General features: G+C 42.4%; 3 non-coding genes across 3 annotated transcripts; 1 reads left to right on the top strand and 2 right to left on the bottom strand.

The window, feature by feature from the left end:
• The first annotated feature begins 8,322 nt into the window (after window positions 1–8,322).
• LOC140310644 (U5 spliceosomal RNA) lies at window positions 8,323–8,436 on the top strand. Its single transcript, XR_011916695.1, has one exon. It is a non-coding gene; the product is annotated as a U5 spliceosomal RNA (small nuclear RNA).
• Window positions 8,437–11,690: 3,254 nt separating this feature from the next.
• LOC140310420 (U2 spliceosomal RNA) lies at window positions 11,691–11,874 on the bottom strand. Its single transcript, XR_011916493.1, has one exon. It is a non-coding gene; the product is annotated as a U2 spliceosomal RNA (small nuclear RNA).
• A 308-nt stretch (window positions 11,875–12,182) lies between these two features.
• LOC140310560 (U5 spliceosomal RNA) lies at window positions 12,183–12,296 on the bottom strand. The gene has a single exon (XR_011916618.1). It is a non-coding gene; the product is annotated as a U5 spliceosomal RNA (small nuclear RNA).
• Window positions 12,297–15,020: the final 2,724 nt, after the last annotated feature.

The raw sequence follows: 15,020 nt of genomic DNA, 5'->3' as shown, positions 1-15,020 counted from the left end.
TCTTAGAGCGGAACACCTCCTCTCCCGCTTATGATCATGTACGGTTTGATGTTCGAAAATTTACTTTCTTGTTTTAAAGCAATTATTGATGGACATTCAAACCTTCTTTTTGATGGTGTATAGTCGGGCTTTCAAGCCTTTTCTTCCCGGTTTTTACAAACCATGGTCGGACTTTCACACCTTCTTGTAGCCGAACAACTCCGCTCCCGCTATTGATTGTGTACAGTCGGGTATTTTAACCTTTTCTTACCCGCTTTTTACCAACTATGGTCGGACATTCACACCGTCTTACAGCGGAACACCTCTGCTCCCGCTTTTGATGGTGTATAGTCGGGCATTCGAACCTTTTCTTACCCGCTTTTTACAAACTATGGTGGGACATTCAAACCTTCTTATATCCGAAAACCTCCGCTCTCTCTTTTGATCATACATTGTCGGACATTCGCACCTTTTCTTACCCGCTTTTTACAAACCATGGTCGGACTTTCACACCTTCTTGTAGCCGAACACATCCGCTCCCGCTATTGATTGTGTACAGTCGGGTATTTTAACCTTTTCTTACCCGCTTCTTACCAACTATGGTCGGACATTCACACCTTCGTACAGCAGAACACCTCCGCTCCCTCTTTTGATGGTGTATGTTCGGGTATTCAAACCTTTTCTTACCCGCTTTTTCCAAACTATGGTCGGCTATTCACAGCTTCCTCTCCACCATACTTGTATGGTTGGATATTCACACCCACTTGCATCCGAAGACCTCTGCCCCAAATTTTGTTGATATTTAGTATGACATTCGCACCTTACCCGCTTTTGGCAAACTATGGCCTTCTTGCAGCCAAACACCTCTGATCTCGCTTTTGATGATGTAAGGTTGGGCATTCAGACCTTGCTTCACCTGCTTTTCACCAAATATAGTCGGACATTCACACCTTCTTGCAGCCGAACACTTCCGCTCCACCTTTTAGTGTTCTATCACACCTTTTTTTCACCGCATTTTATACATTATGGTCGGAAATTTTCAACCACTCTCATCCGAAGACCTCTCCTCCCGCTTTCTTTAATATATTTTAACTTTAGTCGGACATTCAAACCTTCTTGCAGCTGAACCACCTCCGCTCCCTGTTTTGATCATATATGGTCTGGCAATACTACCTTTTCTTACCCGTTTGTGAGTAATTATGGCTGGACATTCACACCTACTTGCAGCCGAACACAACCTCTCTCACTTTTGATGATGTATGGACCGGCATTTTTACCTTTTCTAACACATTTTTCAGCAATTATGGTCGGAGATTCACACCTAATCACAGCCGAACAACTCCGCTCCCGCCTTTGATGATGTATAGTCGGGCATTCTCACCCTTTCTCATCAGCTTTTTGCAAATTATGATCTGACATTCACACCTACTTGCAGTCGAAAAGCTCTGCTCCCGCTTTTGATTATGTATGGTTGGATATTCGAACCTTTTCTTAACTGCTTTTTACATATTTTGGTTGGACGTTCACACCTTCTTGTAGCCGAACACTTCCACTCCTGCTTTTGATGATGTATGGTTGGGCATTCACACCTTTTTTTTGCCCATTTTTCAGGAATTATGGGTGGACATTCACACCTTGCAGCTGAACACCTCCTATCCCACTTATGATCATGTGTGGTTTGATTTTCGAAAAGTTTATTTCATGTTTTCTAGCAATTATTGATGGACATGTAGACCTTCTTGCAGCTGAACACCTCCGCTCCCGCTTATGATCATACATTGTCAGGCATTCGCACCTTGTCTTACCCACTTTTTACAAACTTTAGTCGAACAGTCACACCTTTTTGCAGCCGAACACCACCTCTCTCGCTCAATGATGATGTATGGACCGGCATTCTTACCTTTTCTAACACATTTTTCAGCAATTATGGTCGGAGATTCACACCTACTCACAGCCGAACAACTCCGCTCCCGCATTTGATGGTGTATAGTCGGGCATTCTCACCCTATCTCATCAGCTTTTTGCAAATTATGATCTGACATTCACACCTACTTGCCGTCGAAAAGCTCTGCTCCCGCTTTTGATTATGTTTGGTTGGATATTCGAACCTTTTCTTAACTGCTTTTTACAAACTTTGGTTGGACGTTCACACCTTCTTGTAGCCGAACACATGCACTCCTGCTTTTGATGATGTATGGTTGGGCATTCGCACCTTTTTTTTACCCATTTTTCAGGTATTATGGGTGGACATTCACACCTTCTTGCAGCTGAACACCTCCTCTCCCACTTATGATCATGTGTGGTTTGATTTTCGAAAATTTTCTTTCATGTTTTCTAGCAATTATTGATGGACATTTAGACCTTCTTGCAGCTGAACACCACCTCTCCCGATTTTGATGATGTATGGACCGGCATTTTTACCTTTTCTAACACATTTTTCAGCAATTATGGTTGGAGATTCACACCTACTCACAGCCAAATAACTCCGCTACCGCATTTGATGGTGTATAGTCGGGCATTCTCACCCTTTCTCATCAGCTTTTTGCAAATTATGATCTGACATTCACACCTACTTCCAGTCGAACTGCTCTGCTCCCGCTTTTGATTATGTTTGGTTAGATATTTGAACCTTTTCTTAACTGCTTTTTACAAACTTTGGTCGGACGTTCACAATATCTTGCAGCCGAACACCTCTGCTTCCGCTTTTGATGGTGTATATTCGGGCATACGAACCTTTTCTTACCCGCTTTTTACAAACCAAGGTCGGACTTTCACACCTTCTCTTTGCTGAACAACTCCGCTCCCTCTTTTGATTGTGTACAGTCGGGTAATTTAACCTTTTCTTACCCGCTTTTTACCATCTATGGTCGGACATTCACACCGTCTTACAGCGGAACACCTCCGCTCCCTCTTTTGATGATGTATGGTTAGGCATTCGCACCTTTTCTTACCCATTTTTCAGTAATTATGGGTAGACATTCACACCTTCTTGCAGCTGAACACCTCCTCTCCCGCTTATGATCATGTGCAGTTTGATATTCAAAAATTTTCTTTCATGTTTTCTAGCAATTATTGATGGACATTCAGACCGTCTTGCAGCTGAACACCTCCGCTCCCACTTTTGATGGTGTATAGTCGGGCTTTCGAGCCTTTTCCTCCCCGGTTTTTACAAACTATGGTTGGACATTCAGACCTTCTTGCAGCCGAAAACCTCCACTCCCTCTTTTGATCATACATTGTCGGGCATTCGCACCTTTTCTTACCCGCTTTTTACAAACCATGGTCGGACTTTCACACCTTTTAGTAGCCGAACTAATCCGCTCCCGCTATTGATTGTGTACAGTCGGGTATTTTAACCTTTTCTTACCAGCTTTTTACCAACTATGGTTGGACATTCACACCTTCTTACAGCAGAACACCTCCGCTCCCTGTTTTGATTATGTAAGGTTTGACATTCGCACCTTCTCTCACTCGCCTTTTACTATGGTCGGCCATTCACAGCTTCCTCTCCACCATACTTGTATGGTGGGATATTCACACCCACCTGCATCCGAAGACCTCCGCCCCCACTTTTGTTGATATTTAGTCGGTCATTCGCACCTTACCCGCTTTTGGCAAACTATGGCCTTCTTGCAGCCAAACACCTCTGATCTCGCTTTTGATTATGTAAGGTTGGGCATTCAGACCTTGCTTCACCTGCTTTTCACCAAATATAGTCGGACATTCACACCCACTTGCATCCGAAGACCTCCGCCCCAAATTTTGTTGATATTTAGTCGGACATTCGCACCTTACCCGCTTTTGGCAAACTATGGCCTTCTTGCAGCCAAACACCTCTGATCTCGCTTTTGATGATGTAAGGTTGGGCATTCAGACCTTGCTTCACCTGCTTTTCACCAAATATAGTCGGACATTCACACCTTCTTGCAGCCGAACACTTCCGCTCCACCTTTTAGTGTTCTATCACACCTTTTTTTCACCGCATTTTATACATTATGGTTGGAAATTTTCAACCACTCTCATCCGAAGACCTCTCCTCCCGCTTTTGTTAATATATTTGAACTTTAGTCGGACATTCAAACCTTCTTGCAGCTGAACCACCTCCGCTCCCTGTTTTGATCATATATGGTCTGGCAATACTACCTTTTCTTACCCGTTTGTGAGTAATTATGGCTGGACATTCACACCTACTTGCAGCCGAACACAACCTCTCTCGCTTTTGATGATGTATGGACCGGCATTTTTACCTTTTCTAACACATTTTTCAGCAATTATGGTCGGAGATTCACACCTACTCACAGCCGAACAACTCCGCTCCCGCATTTGATGGTGTATAGTCGGGCATTCTCACCCTTTCTCATCAGCTTTTTCCAAATTATGATCTGACATTCACCCCTATTTGCAGTCGAACAGCTCTGCTCCCACTTTTGATTATGTATGGTTGGATATTCGAACCTTTTCTTAACTGCTTTTTACAAACTTTGGTTGGACGTTCACACCTTCTTGTAGCCGAACACATGCACTCCTGCTTTTGATGATGTATGGTTGGGCATTCGCACCTTTTTTTTACCCATTTTTCAGGTATTATGGGTGGACATTCACACCTTCTTGCAGCTGAACACCTCCTCTCCCACTTATGATCATGTGTGGTTTGATTTTCGAAAATTTTCTTTCATGTTTTCTAGCAATTATTGATGGACATTTAGACCTTCTTGCAGCTGAACACCACCTCTCCCGATTTTGATTATGTATGGACCGGCATTTTTACCTTTTCTAACACATTTTTCAGCAATTATGGTTGGAGATTCACACCTACTCACAGCCGAACAACTCCGCTACCGTATTTGATGGTGTATAGTCGGGCATTCTCACCCTTTCTCATCAGCTTTTTGCAAATTATGATCTGACATTCACACCTACTTCCAGTCGAACAGCTCTGCTCCCGCTTTTGATTATGTTTGGTTAGATATTCGAACCTTTTCTTAACTGCTTTTTACAAACTTTGGTCGGACGTTCACAATATCTTGCTTGCAGCCGAACACCTCCGCTTCCGCTTTTGATGGTGTATATTCGGGCATACGAACCTTTTCTTACCCGCTTTTTACAAACCAAGGTCGGACTTTCACACCTTCTCTTAGCTGAACAACTCCGCTCCCTCTTTTGATTGTGTACAGTCGGGTAATTTAACCTTTTCTTACCCGCTTTTTACCATCTATGGTCGGACATTCACACCGTCTTACAGCGGAACACCTCTGCTCCCTCTTTTGATGATGTATGGTTAGGCATTCGCACCTTTTCTTACCCATTTTTCAGTAATTATGGGTAGACATTCACACCTTCTTGCAGCTGAACACCTCCTCTCCCGCTTATGATCATGTGCAGTTTGATATTCGAAGATTTTCTTTCATGTTTTCTAGCAATTATTGATGGACATTCCGACCGTCTTGCAGCTGAACACCTCCGCTCCCACTTTTGATGGTGTATAGTTGGGCTTTCGAGCCTTTTCTTCCCCGGTTTTTACAAATTATGGTTGGACATTCAGACCTTCTTGCAGCCGAAAACCTCCACTCCCTCTTTTGATCATACATTGTCGGGCATTCGCACCTTTTCTTACCCGCTTTTTACAAACCATGGTCGGACTTTCACACCTTTTAGTAGCCGAACAACTCCGCTCCCGCTATTGATTGTGTACAGTCGGGTATTTTAACCTTTTCTTACCCGCTTTTTACCAACTATGGTTGGACATTCACACCTTCTTACAGCAGAACACCTCCGCCCTGTTTTGATTATGTATGGTTTGACATTCGCACCTTCTCTCACCCGCCTTTTACTATGGTCGGCCATTCACAGCTTCCTCTCCACCATACTTGTATGGTGGGATATTCACACCCACTTCCATCCGAAGACCTCCGCCCCCACTTTTGTTGATATTTAGTCGGTCATTCGCACCTTACCCGCTTTTGGCAAACTATGGCCTTCTTGCAGCCGAACACCTCTGATCTCGCTTTTGATGATGTAAGGTTGGGCATTCAGACCTTGCTTCACCTGCTTTTCACCAAATATAGTCGGACATTCACACCTTCTTGCAGCCAAACGCTTCCGCTTTTAGTGTTCTATGAGGCATTCACATATTTTTTTTCACCGTATTTTATAGATTATGGTTGGAAATTCTCACCCACTCTCATCCGAAGACCTCTCCTCCCGCTTTTGTTAATATATAGTCGGGCATTCGAACCTTTTCTTACCCGCTTTTTACAAATTATGGTCGAACATTCACTCCTACTTGCAGCTGAATACTTCCGCTCCACCTTTTAGGTATGTATGGTTGGCATTTGCACCTCTTTTTATACTGATTGCTGAAGATTAAGTTGTTCTTTCTCAAACTACAAATTTTTTTTAATTGTTGAAACTTGATTTGAAGTGGATAAATAAGGAGGACAAACAGTTTTAAGTCAGGCTGATAGAAGGAATTAATTTTATAGCAAAATCTGTATTTCGTCATATGTCGAGAGATGCTTATTGCTGAAGAAGTTCTTTCTCATTCTACAAAGTACAACGTTGTTTATCGTTGAAACTTGATTAGACATGAATAAATATGAAGGACAAAGCAGTCTTAACTTGGTTTGAGTTAATGAATTCGTTTTATAGGAGAATCCGAATTCGTGCATAACTCATAAAATAGAGCTTATTTTCGGATTCCTGAAGAATGAGTCTGGTTCTTTCTCATAATACAAAGTTTGTTGTTTATTGTTGAAACTTCATCAGAAGTGAAGAAATAAATGAATGCCTATCAACAAATGTGGGATCTAAACTCTAGTGCTTCCTCTAAAATAATTTCCTTTCTCAATTTAGAAATGTGTGTGTGTAAGTCACAACACCCGTGACACCAAAACGGCTTTCTTTTCTCTACACTCTGCACTATGAGCACACACACCAAATCAGAAAGGCTTTTTTCTCTCTTTTCTACATTATGGACTGTGGGGACACAAAACCGCTCTCTCTTTTTTTTTTTTTTATCGTGTGCCAGGGCGTTGTCTCACGTATTAGATTATGCTTAAGATACGAATGGGTTTATCAGTCACATCAGAATCCATACATACTGATCCTCCCGTAATAAAATGGTCGGATCTTATCAAACACACTTTGTTTCGTGTGACAATCAAGTCAGCGAAACAGCGTATACACGTCAAGACACTGAATCAAGTTTGCCACAAGAACTCATAAGTTTGGCAGTATTGCTCTGCCGTCAGCAATCATACACCCATTTTATTTTCGTGAGACATGTGCAAGCACCTGTTCATCTACTGTTCTATCACTATGAATTAGTGATCTATTATCAATAAGGATACTTCTACAACTACTATCAAAGTATGTCCAGACTTCTTATGTTGTCAGTTGCTATATATGAATAAGTGGGTAGCTACTGACAAGCATTAAGCATGTCACACAACCCTAACATATAACATTTCAGGACACACCACACAGTTAACAACCACAGTGAAGCGTGTCAAAGCCCAAACATGTAACATTCAACAGGACACTTACACAACACATTCAAATCAAACAGTCAGACAACATACAAGAACATATACCCCAGCCGGCATTGCTCCCTGCCTATTTTCGTACAGCACACTATGTGTGCGCACACCTTTATTCACAAACTCTTCAACTTATACTCTTTTACCGAAGCTGCTACAGCTCGATTGGCCGAATACCCTTTGATCCTATTTCGGTGAATTTGACATCTGCCTTACATATAACAGATTAGCGGTTTAGCAGTTTTAATATAGTTTGAGTGAAGGAATTCATTTTATAGCAAAATCCGAAATCGTGAAGAACTCATGAAAGTAAGCTTATTCTCGGATTCCTGAAACTTTAGATTTGCTCTTTCTTTTACTGCAAAGTACAACGTTGTTTTTTTTGTTTAAATCTTTCTAGACATGGTAAATATTAAGGACAAAGCAGTTTTCACATAGTTTGAGTGAAGGAATTCATTTTATAGATAAAATCCCAAGAGTCTGCTGAGAAAAGAGAGTGAATGCGAAGTAGACTTTAACACGGCTATGGGAGCGAGCCGAGTGTGGGCTAACCGGGAGAATTGCTTGAAAGAAACGCGACACCGAATGAGCGATCAGAACAAAGCCTCAATAAGGGATTCTCGTGGTGTTTTTGTTGCTGCCTTGTCTTTTGCACAGAGTAAAAGACAAGGCAGCCATCGAATAGGGCCCGATTGTTCCTGGTTGGTCAGCCGAGGAGCAAGCGTCTCAACCAAGCAATGCTCACCATGGGGAAGGTGGCTATGCCAACTAGCCTGATGCCCTGCTCCCGCAGTGACGGATAATCGTACTCTGGTTTCTCTTCATAACGTACAAGTCTTTCGCCTTTTACTAAAGATTTCTGTGGAGAGCAGCACTAATGAGTTGTTTCTATTTTTGGCAGGCTTTACCTTTGCGGGTGAAGCCCTTTCTGTCTGTGCAAAAGAAATCTTCTTACTGTGCAGAGTGACTTCTCTGAGTAGAGTCGCCTTACTTGTTGCGACTGTGCCGATGTTCGAAGCTGGAGTGCAAAGTTGTTGCTTGAATGGTGCTTGCTGGAGCGTGCGGGAGTGCAAAGTTATACCATTTAAAAGGGCTGAAGAGTGCTCAGTGCAGCGGGTGGGCGACACTCTGGCCACCTTGAAAACCGAGGTTACATCCACTAGCAGGGGCAGCCCAAGTTCTGCCGCAAGTGTGGTGAGCATGGGCACCTGGTTGAGGCTTGTACCAAGGTGTTATGTGGGAAGAGCAGAGAAATTGGGCAAACTTTTGGAGAGTGTCCAAATGGCAGGAAATGTAATCTCTGTGGAGAATTAAATCACCTCTTCAGAGATTGCCCTAAATCTTTTGCCAACAAATTAAAGACGGTAAAGCCACAGTCAAGCCAACAAAGAGAAGGACCAAAGCAGTTGGTGAACAAAGTGAAGAGGTTGACCCAATAAATTCAAACTTCCCGCCAAAAGCTTGGATTGGAAGTGAGGAGCAAAAAGGGGAGGGGTCTGTAGAGGCCTCACCACTCAGTGTTGAAGTCTGTGAGAATTCACAGGCAGAGGGTGGAGCTACGCTAAATGAGGAGGAAGAGCAGACAGGTGAGTCTAGTGAAGATACTCACCTCCCCGAAGGTCAACAGCCGAAGAGGACGGCATCTGAGCCTCTGATTCCCCAGTGGTATCAGAGAAGAGGGGAAGGGTTAGGTCCCTTTCAGACAGTTCTTCAGTGGAAGAACCTAGAGTCTTCCCCTCCGACTCACCAAATGAGGTCTCCTTTTTAACTTCAGCTCTGCAATCAACCCCCAGGGACTCAAAGTTAAATGCAACATTGCGTCAGAGGCCAACACCGAGAGTCCGAAAAGGAAATATAGATCACCCTACTCACTTTTCACCTAAAGAAATGAAGGAAGAGCTAGTTTCCCAAGAAATAACCTGTGTGTAATTTGTTTTGATAACTTAGAAAAACGAAAATGACATACCTACTTTCCTTTATGCTTTTAATGGTTCTCACCTTCTCAACACTAAATGTGAGAAGTGTGAAATCAAAGACAAGAGCCCAGAGTATTTTATCCTTCTTAGACTCCATAAAATCAGATGTGTTTTTAATACAAGAATGTGGACTACCTTTTTTAAAAAACCATAGACAATGGGAGGAAATGTGGCCCCATTTATCGATATGGAGTGGCTCAAATCAAAATAAAAATGATGGTGTGGCCATTCTAATTAAAAATCCGCATGTTCTGGTGAAAGGTAGCACAGTGGTGAGAGACGGACGGGCACTTTTAGCACACTTGAATTTTATGGGGCAAGACTTTAACCTCTTAAATATTTATGGTTTCAATGGAAAAAATGAAAGGTATGACCTTTTAGAAGATATACAGCTTTACATGCTAGGGCAAGTACCTTTAGTTGTAGGAGGGGGTTTTAACTGTATCTTGAGCAGGAAAGATAGAAAAAGAGCAGGGGTAGATTTTAAAGTGGATAAGACTTCGATTTTACTTCAGGGCATATGCAGGGATTTTAAGCTTACTGACTGTTTTAAAACCATGCATCCCAGAGAGGAGGGCTTCACCTGGTTTAGTCATGATGGCACCAGAGCCTCTCGCATTGATTATTTCTTTACTAGAGATTACCCACCCACTGATGTTAGATTAACCCCTGTTTTCTTTTCAGACCACCTTATGCTCTCCTGCACCCTTTCACCCCCTTCTGGTGTGACGGTAGGAAGTGGTCTGTGGAAACTCAACTGTTCCCTGTTGGAGGATGAAATCATAGTCAGTCAGTACAGGGAATGTTATAAAGAGTGGCAGACCCTTCAAGACCTCTACGAAACACATGCACAATGGTGGGAAATGGTGAAGGAAACGACCCAGACTTTTTTTAAACAGCAAGGTAAACGTAAAAAAAGGAAAGAGAATAGATGTATGATGGGACTACATAAACGCTTACAGCGCTACTTTAAACTAAATCAGTGTGGCATAGACTTTAAAGAAGAAATCAAAGATGTCAAAAAGGAAATGTCAGTTTCAGCAGAAATAAAGAGTAAAGGAATTTTTGTAAGAAGCAGGGAGCAGGAAATTGAGGAAGGTGAAAAATAAAGAAAGTTATAAATAAAAAGGAGTGTATTCAAAATCTAAAAAGAGAAGATGGGTTTTTAACAAAATCCACACAAGAGATGATTGAAACTGTACATACCTTTTATAGTAACATGTACAAAGAGAAACCAGTGCACTTGGAAACATCGGCAGAAATCTTAAAATTCGTTGACAAAACCGTAAAAGAGAATGCACACTTGACACAGAATTTTACTGCTTTAGAGTTAAAAAAATGCCTAACAGGTTTTAAGAGAAGTCGAGCTCCGGGTTTAGACGGGCTTCCTGCAGAATTCTATCTGACCTATTGGGACCTTTTATCATCAGACATTTTAGATGTTTTTAAAGATTTTGAAAAACTCGACCGACTGCCTGACAGTTTTAGAGTGGGAATAGTGACTCTACTTTATAAAAAAAATGATAAGACTGAACTAAAGAATTGGAGGCCCATCACACTTTTAAACTTTGACTGTAAACTTTTTAGCAAGGTTTTAGCGACACGGATGTCCTCTGTTTTAGAGGAGGTAATTCACCCAGACCAAACTTGTGCCATCTCAGGGAGACAACTCACCGACAGCCTCGTACTGATTCGAGACATCATTGATTACGCTAGAGACAGAAACACCCGGCTTGTCATCTTAAATTTAGACTTTGAAAAAGCATTTGATCGGGTCTCGCATCAATATCTCTTTCAGGTGTTGCAGCCATCGAAAAGGGCCCGATTGTTCCTACTTGGTGAGCTTTGCTTGGTTGAGACGCTTGCCCCCCCCCCCCCCCCCCCCCCCCCTGCTCCTCGGCTGACCAAGTAGAAACAATCTATTCGATGGCTGCCTTGTCTTTTACTCTGTGCAAAAGACAAGGCAGCCACAAACACCACGGGAACACCGTATTGAGGCTTTGTTCTGACCACTCATTCGGTGTCGCGTTTCTTTCAAGCAATTCTCCCGGTTAGCCCGCACTCGGCTCGCTCCCAGAGCCGTGTTAAAGTCCACTTCGCATTCACTCTCTTTTCTCAGCAGATTAAAAGAAAGTTTCATCTTGGGCTCCCTGAAACTTCCATCCTGCACCGCTGTTTGCTTTTTCACAAGAGCAGAGGAGAGCGCACCGTTCCCAGCGGCACTGCAGTACCGGGTCGAGGCTTGGAGTGAACGGAGCAAGCTTCTTTTTCAACTCCTATTCTTAAAAATCCATTTAATATGTTGTCCTCGTATAGAGGACATATTAAACTGATAAGAACAGATACTACACTTGATCTTAGCCAAAAGGCCGAGAAGCGATAACTGTCCACTGTTTCAGGTCCGAGGGCCCTTGCTGGCACAATGCGCACTTGTAGCAATGTTCTTTTTATGGCCATAGGTGGCCAGAGTGTCACGTTGCACCTCCGCCCACCCGCTGCACTGAGCACTCTTCAGCCCTTTTAAATGGTATAACTTTGCACTCCCGCATGCTCCAGCAAGCACCATTCAAGCAACAACTTTGCACTCCAGCTTCGAACATCGGCACAGTCGCAACAAGTAAGGCGACTCTACTCAGAGAAGTCACTCTGCAAAGTAGCAAGATTTCTTTTGCACAGACAGAAAGGGCTTCACCCGCAAAGGTAAAGCCTGCCAATAATAGAAACAACTCATTAGTGCTGCTCTCCACGGAAGTCTTTAGTAAAAGGCGAAAGACTTGTATGTTATGAAGAGAAACCAGAGTACAATTATCCGTCACTGCGGGAGCAGGGCATCAGGCTAGTTGGTATAGCCACCTTCCCCATGGTGAGCATTGCTTGGTTGAGACGCTTGCTCCTCGGCTGACCAAGTAGGAACAATCGGGCCCTATTCGATGGCTGCCTTGTCTTTTACTCTATGCAAAAGACAAGGCAGCAACAAAAACACCACGAGAATCCCGTATTGAGGCTTTGTTCTGACCGCTCATTCGGTGTCGCGTTTCTTTCAAGCAATTCTCCCGGTTAGCCCACACTCGGCTCGCTCCCATAGCCGTGTTAAAGTCTACTTCGCATTCACTCTCTTTTCTCAGCAGACTCTTGGGATTTTATCTATAAAATGAATTCCTTCACTCAAACTATGTGAAAACTGCTTTGTCCTTAATATTTACCATGTCTAGAAAGATTTAAACAAAAAAAACAACGTTGTACTTTGCAGTAAAAGAAAGAGCAAATCTAAAGTTTCAGGAATCCGAGAATAAGCTTACTTTCATGAGTTCTTCACGATTTCGGATTTTGCTATAAAATGAATTCCTTCACTCAAACTAAATTAAAACTGCTAAACCGCTAATCTGTTATATGTAAGGCAGATGTCAAATTCACTGAAATAGGATCAAAGGGTATTCGGCCAATCGAGCTGTAGCAGCTTCGGTAAAAGAGTATAAGTTGAAGAGTTTGTGAATAAAGGTGTGCGCACACATAGTGTGCTGTACGAAAATAGGCAGGGAGCAATGCCGGCTGGGGTATATGTTCTTGTATGTTGTCTGCCTGTTTGATTTGAATGTGTTGTGTAAGTGTCCTCTTGAATGTTACATGTTTGGGCTTTGACACGCTTCACTGTGGTTGTTAACTGTGTGGTGTGTCCTGAAATGTTATATGTTTGGGCTGTGTGACATGCTTAATGCTTGTCAGTAGCTACCCACTTATTCATATATAGCAACTGACAACATAAGAAGTCCTTGTAGAAGTATCCTTATTGATAATAGATCACTAATTCATAGTGATAGAACAGTAGATGAACAGGTGCTTGCACATGTCTCACGAAAATAAAATGGGTGTATGATTGCTGACGGCAGAGCAATACTGCCAAACTTATGAGTTCTTGTGGCAAACTTGATTCAGTGTCTTGACGTGTATACGCTGTTTCGCTGACTTGATTGTCACAAGAAACAAAGTGTGTTTGATAAGATCCGACCATTTTATTACAGGAGGATCAGTATGTATGGATTCTGATGTGACTGATAAACCCATTCGTATCTTAAGCATAATCTAATACGTGAGACAACGCCCTGGCACACGATAAAAAAAAAAAAAGAGAGAGAGCGGTTTTGTGTCCCCACAGTCCATAACGTAGAAAAGAGAGAAAAAAGCCTTTCTGATTTGGTGTGTGTGCTCATAGTGCAGAGTGTAGAGAAAAGAAAGCCGTTTTGGTGTCACGGGTGTTGTGACTTACACACACACATTTCTAAATTGAGAAAGGAAATTATTTTAGAGGAAGCACTAGAGTTTAGATCCCACATTTGTTGATAGGCATTCATTTATTTCTTCACTTCTGATGAAGTTTCAACAATAAACAACAAACTTTGTATTATGAGAAAGAACCAGACTCATTCTTCAGGAATCCGAAAATAAGCTCTATTTTATGAGTTATGCACGAATTCGGATTCTCCTATAAAACGAATTCATTAACTCAAACCAAGTTAAGACTGCTTTGTGAGAAAGATGAGAAAGAACTTCTTCAGCAATAAGCATCTCTCGACATATGACGAAATACAGATTTTGCTATAAAATGAATTCCTTCTATCAGCCTGACTTAAAACTGTTTGTCCTCCTTATTTATCCACTTCAAATCAAGTTTCAACAATTAAAAAAAATTTGTAGTTTGAGAAAGAACAACTTAATCTTCAGCAATCAGTATAAAAAGAGGTGCAAATGCCAACCATACATACCTAAAAGGTGGAGCGGAAGTATTCAGCTGCAAGTAGGTGTGAATGTTCGACCATAATTTGTAAAAAGCGGGTAAGAAAAGGTTCGAATGCCCGACTATATATTAACAAAAGCGGGAGGAGAGGTCTTCGGATGAGAGTGGGTGAGAATTTCCAACCATAATCTATAAAATACGGTGAAAAAAAATATGTGAATGCCTCATAGAACACTAAAAGCGGAAGCGTTCGGCTGCAAGAAGGTGTGAATGTCCGACTATATTTGGTGAAAAGCAGGTGAAGCAAGGTCTGAATGCCCAACCTTACATCATCAAAAGCGAGATCAGAGGTGTTTGGCTGCAAGAAGGCCATAGTTTGCCAAAAGCGGGTAAGGTGCGAATGACCGACTAAATATCAACAAAAGTGGGGGCGGAGGTCTTCGGATGCAAGTGGGTGTGAATATCCCACCATACAAGTATGGTGGAGAGGAAGCTGTGAATGGCCGACCATAGTAAAAGGCGGGTGAGAGAAGGTGCGAATGTCAAACCATACATAATCAAAACAGGGAGCGGAGGTGTTCTGCTGTAAGAAGGTGTGAAAGTCCGACCATGGTTTGTAAAAAGCGGGTAAGAAAAGGTGCGAATGCCCGACAATGTATGATCAAAAGAGGGAGTGGAGGTTTTCGGCTGCAAGAAGGTCTGAATGTCCAACCATAATTTGTAAAAACCGGGGAAGAAAAGGCTCGAAAGCCCGACTATACACCATCAAAAGTGGGAGCGGAGGTGTTCAGCTGC

Source organism: Leuresthes tenuis, unplaced genomic scaffold (genome assembly GCF_036924035.1).
Source record: "Leuresthes tenuis unplaced genomic scaffold, fLeuTen1.0.hap1 SCAF_6, whole genome shotgun sequence".
NCBI classification, from domain to species: Eukaryota; Metazoa; Chordata; class Actinopteri; order Atheriniformes; family Atherinopsidae; genus Leuresthes; species Leuresthes tenuis.
This window is presented reverse-complemented; position numbering and strand designations above follow the sequence as displayed.